Source organism: Meleagris gallopavo, chromosome 13 (genome assembly GCF_000146605.3).
Source record: "Meleagris gallopavo isolate NT-WF06-2002-E0010 breed Aviagen turkey brand Nicholas breeding stock chromosome 13, Turkey_5.1, whole genome shotgun sequence".
NCBI lineage: Eukaryota > Metazoa > Chordata > Aves > Galliformes > Phasianidae > Meleagris > Meleagris gallopavo.
Window position 1 is genome coordinate 7288498 of NC_015023.2, and position 14324 is coordinate 7302821.

The window sequence follows — 14324 nt, forward strand, 5'->3', positions numbered from 1 at the left end:
TTTTAGAAAAGAAAAACAAACAACAATAACAACAATACAAACTAGAAACAATTAAAACTTAGCTACTGCTACTGTGTATTTGCAGAATTCTTTTCCTTTCGCCTCACTCACTACGCTCTTGTACAACAGCCTTACTAGAAAACTTAAAAAAAAAAAAAAAGCAAAAAACTCAATTATTAGAATCCATAATAAAAGAGATGATACATTATGAATGCTAATTACTGTTTTATTGCTTGTTAACTGTAAGATTAGGATCTTCCTTGAAGATTCAGTGGTGAAGAAGCTATCTTATTTATAGTACCTTAGGTATTAATCTCCCACTTCTGTTAGGAATAGGCCTATGAGTACAACAAAGACGGTATTGTGAGAGAAAGTATTGGGAAAATTGTGCAAGCCTGAAATTTACACCCATAAATATAACATAGGAAAGTTGCACACACTGGACCAGATTCAAACTATAAGTGCAGATATCCTGTGCTACTCTCGAATATGAAGGAGCTGCATTACCATGGGGATAAGAGCAAGAGAAGAACAGAAATGTTTATTCTCTCCAGAAGTCCAAGAGCACAGGGTGTGCTCAGAGTAGACTGTTCCAAGAAGAGGCATAGGGGCAAAGTCATTGGTAGTGAGGAAGGCTCATTGTGTTCAGTGAAACAGGAACTTAGAATTAAGCACAACTGTATACATTGTTGTTGATTTATAATTTAAAAAAAAATCATTTATAAAGTTCATCAATAAAATCATCACTGAATTAAGTAACAAGTCGAGTAGTGAAAGCTGCTTGGTTCTTTTATCTGTTTTTGAACTGTGGGCATGACAGGATAATCCACTGTTCTGTGCTTTGCTCAGAACATCAAAATACTCATCAACTGTCTGATGGCATAGATTGCGTTATGAAAATCTCACTTTAAACCATTTCTTTGGCTCCTCAAGCTGTACATGTTTTTTCTAAAAGTACCTCTTTTTTTATCAAAAAGTTAAAAAGCTCAGATGAGATGGTGGTTATTTCATATGTAATTAGAGGAGGGATGAAATACCTATGCCTTTATCTTGAAATAAGTGGGCAGATAGGTTTTGATTTCTTTGTAGATGCAACAAAATCCAGTGTTCAGTGAAGAGCTTGTGTTACTTTATGGAGAAAAGATCCTGCCTTCCTTCTTCGATGGTTTAAGTGGAAGTAGACTATATTGTGCAAACAACACTCAAAGCATTTCTTTGTTTTTAATCTAAAGCTGGGAAAATTTTGTTGATATTGAAAACATTATCCCTATTACAAAATACGGATCCCAAAATTTCAGTTTCCTCTATTTCTAATCAAATTATCTGTGAAGTAGAAGGCAGTAGCATGAAAATGTTTGGAAGGCTAGAAAATAATGTTCACAGTTTTAGAAGTAGGGGGAAAAAAAAGAATCAAGAAGTGAAAATAAGTGAAGTTACCTCAAAAAAGGCAAATGTCCTTTCTGTACTAATTGTGTTTGGGTATTGAGAAGGAGATGGAGTTTTGTGACTGTTGACTTCCACTATTAGGCGAAAGGGAGCCAGGGATTTTTTATTTTTTTTTAAATAGAGGCTCTCCTGTAAAGAAAGAGGGAAACAATAGCTAGCTGTCACAACAAGCTGATATATACCTTTGATCAGCCAAATGAATGTTGCAGGCATTTCTTATAGAAAGGAGATTGCTTATCGATCTATATCAAAATATGCATGCTAATCCCAGGCAGCAGAGAGTATTTTCAAGTGGAGTTAATAATCTGATTGCTGTCCTGTCTGGTGCAATTCACTGAACTCGGAGCTCTAATCAGTCTGGGGTCTTGCAGTCAAATGTATTTTGCTGTTTAAATTTGGATTTGTGACATTGATTGAGGAGTCCTTGTAAAGGTGTTGACAAATCAAATTGTTTGTTCCAGTAGTGTTTTGCCAGAGATCAAGTCCAAAGTAATAAGCAGTGAATTTGTTCATTACTAGTAGGGTGAAGGGAATGATAAAATTCACCTGCATCATTATCACAGACACAGTATCAATAAAAGATATGTTTTGAGTGAATAAAATGTAGTAGTATTTGTAGGTAAATGTGATGAGTGATGAAAACTAGAATACAGTACTGTAATTCAAGTATGATTTAATAATAACATGAAGATTAAATGATACTTTTTAAACAGCTTTACAAAACAGGGAGAAGAGATAAAGAAAAAACAATTTTAAAACCTCATTTTGGGGAAGATTTAAATGCTTACTTGTGGGATTGTTTTTGTGTTGTTTTTATTTTTCAATTAAGAAATGTTAGTGAAAATACAAGTGTCTTCCTTATGTGCTGTACCTGCGGATATTCTCCATGCATATTAATTTTCATTTAAGTGAAAAACGGAGAAGTTTACACTGAGATATGTGTGGTGTTCATTGAAAATGTAAGATTTTACATTTCATTCATTCAAGAATATTCATTAAAGGGAATGCTGAAGCAGTTGACAATGGTCTTGTCCTTTCTGCTGTCTTCTAATGGGATTCTCAAATGGTATCTTGATCACTTAATGAATATAGAATTAATTGTGTGTTGTTATTTGATGATTTTCTTCTTTTCTGTAAAATGTCTTCCTCAACAAAATTCCCACATCTATTAGTTTTTCCTATATCTTCTAAATCTGGAATTCCCTTGAAAGATGAGAATGTTTAAATGTTTCACACTTTCCATGTGTATGTGGCAAATACCTGAACAGTTTGGTTACTGTGATTCTTATTTCTGGATAATTTGAAGTAAGCTTGCATTTGATGCTTATTTCCATAATGTTTTGTGCTAAGAAACAGATGAATCTGGTCAGCAGAATAAAATTATTGTTCCTGAGCTTAATCATCAGAATTCATAAGGCTGAGAATAGCTTCACATTTTCTTTATTTGTCCCAGTCAATTGTAATACCGCATGCATGGAAACTGAATTTGGGTCTTGCTACTTAGGTCTTAGCAAAAATAGCATTGACCAATGTTTTTCTTTTGGCCAGTGGTAAAGCCCTTCTCACTTCCAAACACGTCCTTTTTATCTCCACTAGAACTTCTATCCAAGCAGAATTTAAGATGTTTGATCAAGTTATTGACTTAGAGCAATCCAAAAGCAGACAGAATGAATAGTTTTCAGTGCATTGAATTGTGTGGCCTCTGTCTGAAAATCCTGACATGTATGTTCTTAATCCTTGGATGCCCTAGTCTTGCTACGTTTTTGTGGTTGACTTGTGTGAATGGTGTTTCTGTCTTAATATCTTACAACTAAAATGCAAACATTTACAGGAATTATGCTTTTCTGCATAATGCAATAAAGTAATATTTTTTTCACTGTAAAATTAAATGCATAAATGTTAGTGAAATTGTACATTTGACAAAAGAGAGAGGAAAAGATGCAGATCTGAGTAGGAAAATGTTAGAAATTGGTTTTCTTTTTAAATCTTTAATATAACAATGAAATTGTTATATTAAAGCTTTTTTTTTAACCAGAAAGATATCAAAATGTGTTTGTTTGTTTGTTTTTTGTTAGATTTTACTTATGATTACATAAAAGCTAATCTTTCTAAAAGTGCCGAATTTGCCATTTAGAGATTGTAGAAACCAAGCTCAAGGTTTTATTTTTCTAGAGCAAAAATCTGTGTTACAGAACCAGATTTAATTTCTGTTCTTATACTTGTACATATATACTTAATTGCCTCTTGTTATTCCGCCATGTGCCCTTGTTGAGAATGTGGCTTTGTAATGTCAGCAAGCTCTGGCATCAGCTTTAGCATCAGTATATCCTGGAATGGTTGCCCTAGGGAGCACTGTCTTTCTAAGTGAGGAAACAGTAAGGTACTGGCTCTACAGCTCGACTTCTTTGCTTCTTGAGATCTGTGTTACAACTCTGTGACATGAAGATACAGGAATTAAAGTAGTGGTCAGGAAGATTGACCATCCCAGTCCCAGAGGCTATCCAGGCTCTATATAAAAGTGGTTTGGTTTTTTCTGTTGCTGTTGGGATTTGTGTGTGTGTGTGTGCTAGGAATGAAGGCAGTGACCAATAAATACACATATATTTAAAAATGTGTGGGATTATTTTGCTCAAAAAACAAGAGGTCATAATAGAAAACACTGTGGCAAACAACAGGAATATGAAGCACCAGACGAAGTCATGGATTCTTTGTTTTTCTAATCCTTCACTAAATTGGGCTTTGAGTCCTCTTTAAATTTCGGCTCTCCTCCTGCTGTGTGTTGATTTAATAGCTAGCCAAATGTTATGAAACATTTTCCTTTTGGAATATGATTATGTTCACAGTTTGATAGTGACCTTTTTCTTTTTTTCCTCTCGACATGCATGTAATTCATCTCATCAAACATATTTTTTCTGATGTTTCACCATTCTTTCTGTTCCCCTATTTAATTTCAGTGTCTAGGACTCCCTTCTGTTTCAGAGAAAGGCAGCAAAATGCCTGAGACTGTGCAGTTTGAAAGCATTTTTTTCCTTTTTTTCCTTTGTAGTTGAAATACTTCTCTTTTCTTACAGGAAGGTCTCCTAGATTAAGTGACATGGATAATTTTGCTTTCTTTTTGTATCCTCAAGTAGTCCTTCTCTCCCACCCACATACCCCTTGGGTTATTTTGCAGGAGTTTTGTGTCTGAGAACCATGCTGCATCCCACGCAATCCTTTATGAAAAAGAAAAAATGTAAACTATATAACCCTTCCAGAACATGTTTCGAAACCACAGCAGCCATCTGGTTTTCCAGAAGGCCTGCTGTTCTTTTCATGTTTGGAGGAATAGTTTGATAACAAACTTGTCTAATAAATATAGAGCTGAAAGACAACAAATAAGTGTTCATTGTCTCCTGACATTTTTGATGTTTTCCTAATTTATAACGTTAAAAATGGTTAAAACAGATGGGATTTAATATATTCGCCTGTACAGACACATGGCTCAAGTTGTGTACAATATCAGTGTGTTGGATTATGCATACTCTATCAGATTTTACTTCACCAGTTTATTCTAAATTTCTCTACGAGAACAGTATTTAACTACTAACAAACAGTTTTTGTAAAGGTAATCTGTTAGCAGTCACAAACCAAGTTAAATTTGCACATAATAAAGAATAACCTTTAATCATCTGTATAAACATTGTTTTGTTTTATGATTGAATTAATCATAGAAGACTACTTTGCTGGTCAAGCTACAAATATTTATTCAACCATCTTTTCTACTAAATGAACTGTGGGAACTTCTTAAACCTAACATTGCCTGATTAAATGCTTAACTGAAACTTGTCTTGAAATGAAGCATCTATCCATCACTGGTGACTAGGAATATGGTGAAGGATGAGACAAATTCACTAAACTAAGTTGGAGCAAATTCCGGGTGTTGCCTGTGCATCTTGCCATTCTCCTCACTTCATCTTACTGAATGCAGAGTTTTCCTTCAAATTCACAAAATGTTGCAATGAGGAGAGTGATCATTTATCTGGCTGAACGAAGCTCGCTATCAGAGATAAAAGGAAAAGAGCAGTTCTTAAGAAACCTAATTCAAACAAATAATCCATCCAGTCATTTAAGCTAATAGCACACATCTATACTTACAGAAAGTTCCACCTATATTATAAAGTAACTCAAAATAATGTTGAAGAGCTATAGATATTTAATAAGTCTAGCAAATTTTGAGGTCAGCAGTGGAACACAAGAAAAAGGCTCTCCCTACTGCATTTTGAGCTGAAACATGGAGCAGATGCTCCCCCAGTTTGGAAATATCAGTCATAATGTAGTTTACTTGTGTTATGCACAGGAAAAAATCACCTGCTCAAATTTACCCTATTTTTGAGTTTCTTCAACCTTGGTAAGTGTTTTCAATAACTGCTACTTTCTGCAACGAGATCTGTTAAATTCTATGATTTATGAATGTGTATACGTTTGCCTACATTTTGGCAAACTGCAAGAACAATTTTATGCAAGGTGTAGCTAATATCACTTATTCCTGTTCTTATGTAGTTAGCGCACAACTCAGTACGTTCTGGGTATGCTTATGCATCTCTCAAAAAGGCTTGTCACTTCTAAGAACTTTTTCCTCAGCCTGTGCCCATGCAAAATTCTGGGATGTATCAAAAGGAAGCTTCTCAGAAACTGCTAATCTTCTAATCTCAATTTCTGATACTTGATTTCTGGGGACTGGTAATGCTTTATTGGGATTTTCATGTAGTGAGGGAACTTTTAATTTTGTGGATTTTTCTTTCCTGTTTTGTTCTGAAATATTGTCAGTTGCACGCCCTTAAAGATGCCTCAAGTTATGATGTGGAATAAGTATTTTGGAGGGTTTATATTTGCTCCATTTGTACTTAATGTTCTCGTATCTTTTGTGTGTAACTTTTATCTGTTCTTTGTGTCCATTCCACATTTTTTTGTTTTTTTTTTTTCTGTGTTAAAGTATGCAACTGTCCACCCATAACTAGCATAATGAATATATTTTTTTTCTGAGCATTTTTGCTTTTTTCTAAATCGCTCTTCAAGTTTTCATTTGTTACATTGAAATAAATTATGAATATTTTTCTCAAATCTTACCCTTTAGTTTGAGTACAAATATGAAACTGTTCTTATATGTGAATCTATAAGCTATAGGCCTATAGTCCAGCTCAACTGGGGTTTACATTATAGACCACCAGCAAAAGTAATTGTATTCTGTGCACTTGATGAAAAGTGCAAAATATATCCCCTCAGTAAGGGTTCTTTATTATAAAAGGGCTAGGCATTGCTTGGGTATTAACTATACTGTACTAAAACCTATAAACACCTTTTTACACATAGAGTGCACACTTCAATGCAACAATCAAATGCTTTTCTATAAATAACAGATTTATGGAAAAAAAAGTCCTTTGATTGCTTTCCAAGAATGCATTGAAACCTTAAAGGAACGTTATCTGATTCTGGGAGTTGAGTGCCAGTTGGTGTGTATCGATATCAGATTTCTCATAATTATTATATAATAAACTTTTATTTTAACATCATAATCTGCATCAGTTGCAAATGTGAGTTATCAATAATAAATTTATCTTCAAGTAATGCTATGAATATTTTAACACTGTTATATGCTCAACAGGCAAGATTTTTTTCTGGAAGAGTAAATAACTACTAAATATGCAACTAAAAGCAGTGCCTCAGATGAGGGGTTGAGGGGTAAAGGGTCAGCCTTCCTCTGGTGCTTCCTTGAAGTTGCATCTGAGTCAAACTTCTCCACAAATAACTATTGAGAAAAATGCCCATTTTCTTTATGCCTGGAACAGGTGAAGCCTAAATGCTAAATGCACATTTGGTTGAATGTTAGATGGTAGCTGCCCGTGACATCAATCATTTAATTTCATAGTCAGTCTGAGCAAACAGCAGTTGTTTTGTCTAAAGGTGGGACTGAGTTATGTGTGGCCTAACTGCAGAGCAGATGGAATGTGGCTGCCTCTATGTATGAATACCATCATCTAGCTATTAACATACATGGTGCAGATGGTAATTTGTAACCGAGTACATAAAGCTGAAAACTACAAGGAAGTATAGTAATTCACAAAGAGCAGTTTGCTTGCTTTGCAATGCCATATAAATGCTCTTCATAGTTGCATGAATGGATGCAAGGTGGCTAGCAATGATAAGTTTCCTTATAGGAATTCTTATTTACCCCCAGATTCTCAAACTAAACCCAAATAGTGTAATTATTTCTTTAAAAGATATATGGGAATCTTTGGTGTAGTAAAATCTAAAGTTTATTTATCCTGGAAAGCTCACCTTTTTTGAAATAGCATATGTTTTTCATTGAAAATGTATTTTTGCCAAACTGAACATCTGGGAAGCTTGAGACACAAGAAGTTAGCAACTTGCACAAAACGACGGCTTGACTTGGATTAAGAATCTTGATTTCATAGTCCTGGTGGTTTGCTCTGCTTACTCAGTCACACTGCTTGCCTCTGGTTTTGTAAAACATACAATTAAGAAATAGATCATGTTTTTGTGTCTCCGTTCTTACTAACGTTGAGTACCACTGGCTGGAAGATCTTGTCTCAGTGACTGTTTTGTATCTTATGGAAGCCAGCGTGTTCCACATACTTCAGATTGGAAACAGGAATACCATTGTGATTCTCCAGCAGCTGATCTGAAGTGTGGCAGGAGCATCAGCTTTTCTGCCTTTCTCAGGAGCTCCTGGAGCATGGAAGCTCAAGATCTCAAGATTTCTTGGGTCCTTGTTTTAGTGTGTTCTTGGAGATAGACTTGTAGGGATGAATAGGTGTATCACTACTTGGGAACGTGCAGACATCAAAGTTGATTCAATGTAAAAATTAGCTTTTTTCAAGCCCCTATAAGCAGTCATTTTAAAGAGCAAACCTCCCAGGGGTACCAGATTGTTGTTGTTAAAAATAGAATCAAATTGTTTTGTTGTGACTTTGGTGATTTTACTGTAATTTGTTTTTGTTGTTAGTGACTTCATTTGCAAAGAACTGATCGTGTTTTTGTCTTCTTTTGCTTACCAATATTTATTTTAGTACGGTAATCCATTCCTGAGAAAGTTGATGTGTTAGGCTTTATGTTTGTTTTAGGTTTTTTGTTTGGTTTTGCATTTGTTTTTTTCTTCTTAAGGATTTTGTCGTTTCAGTAACTTTGCTAAAACTTCTATGCAGGTGTTTGAGTAGATGTTCCATGTACAAAGGACACTGCTCTGCAGTATGACTTTGCCCAGATCACTTTCTCTGTCATAGTTTTGTATTTTTAAAATGATGAACTTTCTTTCACTGATTTCTGTCTGATATACCAGGGTTATGAACTTTTTCAATCAAAATAGACTCACAATAATAATTTCAGTCATAATATGAACACAGTTTTGCTCTCACATCTATGAAATTCCACAGAAAATTTTTTTTCGTAAGCCATGCTGATGTGGTTTGAGCACCAGAATGCTTGTCTAGGGTCTGTACTGAAGTAATTTGAAAGCTGTCTCTGTACTGTATGGGCAGGGAGGGGGCAACTGAGAAAAACAAGCTTTCTATCAAAGAGTCTTATGTTCATTACACTTAAGGACAGTAAAAGAAATCTGAAAACCCAAATCAAAAGTGAAAATTGCTGACTTGATAAAGATCCAGAATAATCCTTCAGAATGTAAGGAAGGGGTGTGTATGTGCAGAGGTTAAATAAGTATTTCCTCTCAGAAGTCTCATAGTCTTTTAAATGAAAAGTATTTTTTAGTAAGTACATCCGTACTGTTCCTTCTTTGAAAAGTGAGTGAAATCATGTGTTTCTAGTCAAAGACACACTGGCATATGACAAAGATGACACAGAGATTTTGCCTATGTAAATTAAGCTTTTTGTATTTGTTTCTAAAAATGATTACAATTGTCAGTTTTGATAAGCTGTGATAAATATAATTTGATACGCTCTAGTCAAGGAGGAGCTTACTGATTTTCAGTTTTATGCTACTGTAAATATTTAATCAAGTTTTAAACATTAAAGGAGCACTTCGGCTTTTCTTGTGCTGTTTTCCCAGTAGAGTTGTAGATCTTATTAAAAACATTTGTTATGTTGCAAGAGCACTTTGAAATGAATCAAGCTTAATACCTTAGTTCTTCACCTCTGATAGAATGGGTTCAAAAGTCTAGCTCAGGTCACAAGTTAAATTAGCTTGCTAACCTTAGCTTAGCCCCTTGTGGATGGACATCCTGTTCCTTTCAATTCCCCCCCATTTCCAAAAAAATGTCAGTGTTTTCATCTCTACTTACCACTTAAAGATGTTAGCTTTGTAATAAACAGGCATGTTCTGGCATTAAAGATTGTTTTTTATATTGGTATTACTGCCTTAAGTGGTGCTGAGGTTCTAATTTTTATACAGTGAAAAATAGAAACAGGCTTTAATTTTTCAATAGTTCCTATAAATAGCCATCCATGTTCTGCTTATAGCCTTATTTATTTTTATAAAATCCAGTGTCTTTTATAGCATTTCTATTAGATTTTCACTTTCAGTTAGGTTTCTAATGTTTCTGGGTAGGTAAGTGTCAATTATTTAAAACTAAATGAACATAAAACACTTAATATGCAGAAAGCTATAACATTGTGTTGTTTTTACTTTTTGGGATTATTGTGGATGTATTTTTGAATGGTCAAAACTCATTTGGAATAGTAAATGTAGTAATTCATGTACTTTAGGACTCAGTGAAGAATTTTTTCCATATTAGCAGATGATTCTAAATGCCTTCTTTTGATTTTTAATCTTCCAGTCCTTTTACTTTCTTTCCTTCTGTTTGAAGGCTCTGAAGAAATTTGAAGCCTTCTTCTTATAATTATTTCAAGGATAATACATTTTTCTTTAGCACATTTGAATATAACCAGGTGTAGTTAAATAATTTTTTTAAAGATTTGTTTTCAAAAATACTTATAAATGCAGGTACATACCTATGAGTATAATACCTTCATATGTGTGGTAATAGTAACAAATGCTGGCTAGCCAACCCCTTCCCATCTGTCCTTGGTAAATCAGTCTGCCTTGCCTATTGTCATTCCAAACACTGTTAGAAGCATCATTTTTCTGGTTCATAGCCTGAAAGATATGCTTGTCTACAGTTCTAATTAACTGTACTCACACACTGATAAGTGTTTTTTTCAACAGAAATTGTTTTCCTTTTGAAGGACCCCTTTAAGTTTTTTCTGCTTGACCAGTGGTTTTTGTACATTTGTCATTCCAGTCTTTATTAGGAAATAGTGATGTCTAATTCTGATGCTGCAAAATTGATGTTAATACCTCTTTTGTCCTGTTGCTTAATTCCTCTTTTCATGCTTTGTTTTTCTCACAAAAATCTCCAAGTATTGGCTGATGTGCTTTTTTGAATGTATAGAAAAACCTTTTCCTGTCATTATGAGGATCTGTCAAAAGATAATTCCTAGTTGAAAATTAATGTAGGCATTAGGAAAAGACTATTCTAAAGCACCGGATGAAAAAATATTTCTGTCCTTGGCCCACTAAATAAGAGCTACCTCTGACAATGATATTAATAGATAAATTTTAATGATTTCCAGCCTCATTCTCTTACTTTTGCTCTGTTATCCATAGTACCCACCTGTGACCCTGAAGTTTAATAGTTATCTAATGAGGGGGAACTTCTCTTTGCTTGTTCATACTACACCAAGTGCTTGTGATGTTGTGCTTGTAGATTCTTCTGTAATGCTTCATGCTAAATATTTTATTTATTTGAAGTTTTTTATTGTAAAATGGCTGAAAAATTATCATAATTGTGAATTATTTGGATGGTTTCTTGGCTTTAGCATCTAGCCATGATGTCAAGAGGAAATTCCTTTGGAAAAAAACTATGTGTATTGTGAAAATTGTATCAATATCAGAAGTTAAAATAGTAAGTCTATTCATTTGTTGTTTGTTTTTAGCTTTATTTGAAGATTTCAATTTTATTTAATTGGCATAAAGATATAAATTTGAAAAGGAAAAAGTTAAACTTTTGAAAGAATGCACCTTGAATACTGTGTTCAGTTTTGGGACTCTCCCTACAAGAAAGATTTTGAGGCCTGGGAACATGTCCAGAGAAGGACAACAGAGCTGGTGAGAGGAACAGCTGAGGGAACTGAAACAGTTCGGTCTGGAGAAGAGAGGCTCAGGGGAGACCTTGTCACTCTCTATTACTCCCTGAAAAGAGGCTGTGGTGGGGGTGCTGCTGGCCTCTTCTCTTGTGCAACTAGAGATTCAGCAAGATGGATGTTCAAGTTGGATATTAGGGAAAATTTATTCTCCAGAAGAGTGGTCAGGTGCTGAAACGGGCTGCCCGGGGAGGTGGGGTTGAATCGCTGTCCCTGGAGGTGTTCAAGAAATGTTTAGATGTTGTACTAAGGGGTTTAGTGTGAAAATATTGGTGGCAGGTGGACTGTTGGACTAGGTGATGTTGGAGGTCTTTTCCAACTTTGGTGATTCTATGATCCTAAGAAAGAATTTGCTTGTATTTCGTCTGTACTGTATGCTGCAACAGGATCTTTTGTCCGTAGTATCAGACTAGTTTTTTTTAAATATATTTTAAATTGTGTCCACTTTTCACATATTCACAGCATTGATATATAGTTTTTGTTTAAGATATAAGTCCTATTTTCAGAACAGAATTAGTTACTTTTAAGAGTAACTTACGGAATCTAGGGAAAATTAAGCATATCGTTCTTTCATTCACTGTTATTGATGTTTCTAGTTGGCACACTTCATTTCTCTTGAATAACCTTACTGAGATCAGGATGGATAATTTCTTTTGAAACCTTTGGAAGGGAACCCACTTTATGGAGGCTTTCTGCAGTGAGTTCTTCCTGTGTGAAAGAGAACTCTCTATGTAGCTACGTGTTCTTCTCACTGTAGGGTTGATTATCATACCTAGAGTGCTGTTGCTAATGATACAGATCACTTAAAGAATACTGTAAGTACCTTAATGTCTTTGAGATCTTTCAGTGTATGATAGGTAAATGGAAAGTGTACAGCAGAGTCAGACCAATATTCCCTAACTGGTACTGGGATTTCTTGTTAGGTTCTCTTTCACTAAAACTAAACAGGAAATATGTGAAAGTTGTTTCATTCACTTCCTGCTCATCACATGAGAGATTTAGCAGGTCTCAAAACTGGAAAATTCTGTCTATTCTAGGGAAAAATATTTCTTTTTAGCTTTTAGTGAACACCATTTCACTACTCTGTAGTACTACAGAGTTTCACAGTTCTGCAGTATTTACATACTCATTTTTCAATCTGAATAAAACTCTTGGTTTTGTTTTGTGGTAGTTTTTTGTTTTTTTGTTTTTTTTTTGTATTACACTATATTAAAAAACAATCTTTATGTAAAAGAACTAGATAAATTAAGAGCCCTCAAAATTACCTGTAAAGGCAGTTTCTGTGCATGAATTATGTGTTTGTGTGCATGTAAATATTACTTTTTTTTGTTTATAATGTGTTGAAGTACTTTTGGTATTGGAAAAAGTTTCCAGATGATTTTCAGGATTTTAGGAAATATCTGTGAAGCCAGCTATAGACCAATAAAAACTGTGGACGCATTTCCCAACATGAGAATGCTTTCATAAAGATCTTTCAAATACACTTTGAAATGAAATAATTAAAATGCATCTCTCCTCATTCTGTTGCCATTTTATTTTATATCAAAGAATGTCATATTGACACTTCATGATTTTTTTTTTAATAAACTACCGTTTTATAATGACCACGTTTAATTGCTCTAATTTAAAAAGGCGCTATCTGATTGCCTGCATGAATGTAACAAAAAACTTAATTGTCTTGTGCAAACCACTGAATAGATTTAGGAATCTTCAATAACAAAATTACATTAATAGCATATGCTATTAAAGATGATTGATGGCAAAATTGGAAGCATACTGGTTTTACACCACACAAAAGCACACGGTGCTTTGAAGATGTTTCTGAGAGTGTCAACAACAGAACAGAGAAGAGAAATACTGTAATGCTGGAAGTCCCACTTTACTCAAAGAAACAAGTCATGGCAGTGAAGTAGATCAAGTTTTATTTTACTTGAGATGACAATATTTGTCTACTTTTTCTGAATTTCTTGTATATGTGATTATATTTTTCAGTATATATATTGTTTAAACCTGTTCAAACACCTGCTTTATCGCATGGAAGAGTAAGAAACAATTTATAGCCAGTTCTTCAGTCTGGTGATCAGCAGTCCCGAAATCTTATGTGTAAAGTGACCTCTGATACACACTGACCATTTAAAAAAAAAAAAAATCAAAGCCAGAAGTTCAAGAAAATTATTCGGGGACAGAGGTTATCTCATCCCCGTGGTGGTGGTCATTTTCAGGAAGTCCATCTTGACCTCTCTATTTCTCTCTATTTGAACAGGCTAATAGCTGTTTAGTGGTACTCCTAACACATGCAGACTTTAGCTATTAAAGGTATCTAGTTCTTATTTTATACTGGCCATATGTCATCATATATTGTTAAAGCATACATGTCATTTTTTCCTTTTACTATAACTCGCCTGATTGAACACAAATTATGCTTGCTAAATTTGATCACTTTTTCTACAATAATTTATACAACATATTTGAAATAAGTTAAACCTAGAACAAATTCAAAGTAGTCTTTTTTTTAATTTTCCAGTGCTTCATATTGACGATTTCAAGTTGATAAAGTTGTAACAAACATCTAATTCATAATTCTGCTGTTTATTTAAAAACCTGTGTCATTCTGATATGTAAACAGATTCTTACACTGTGGAAAATAGTAAGAATTAGTAATTAGCTTTGTGGTGGTGAGTATTTCCAGAAGCACATATCTAAAGTACACGTGCACATTGACA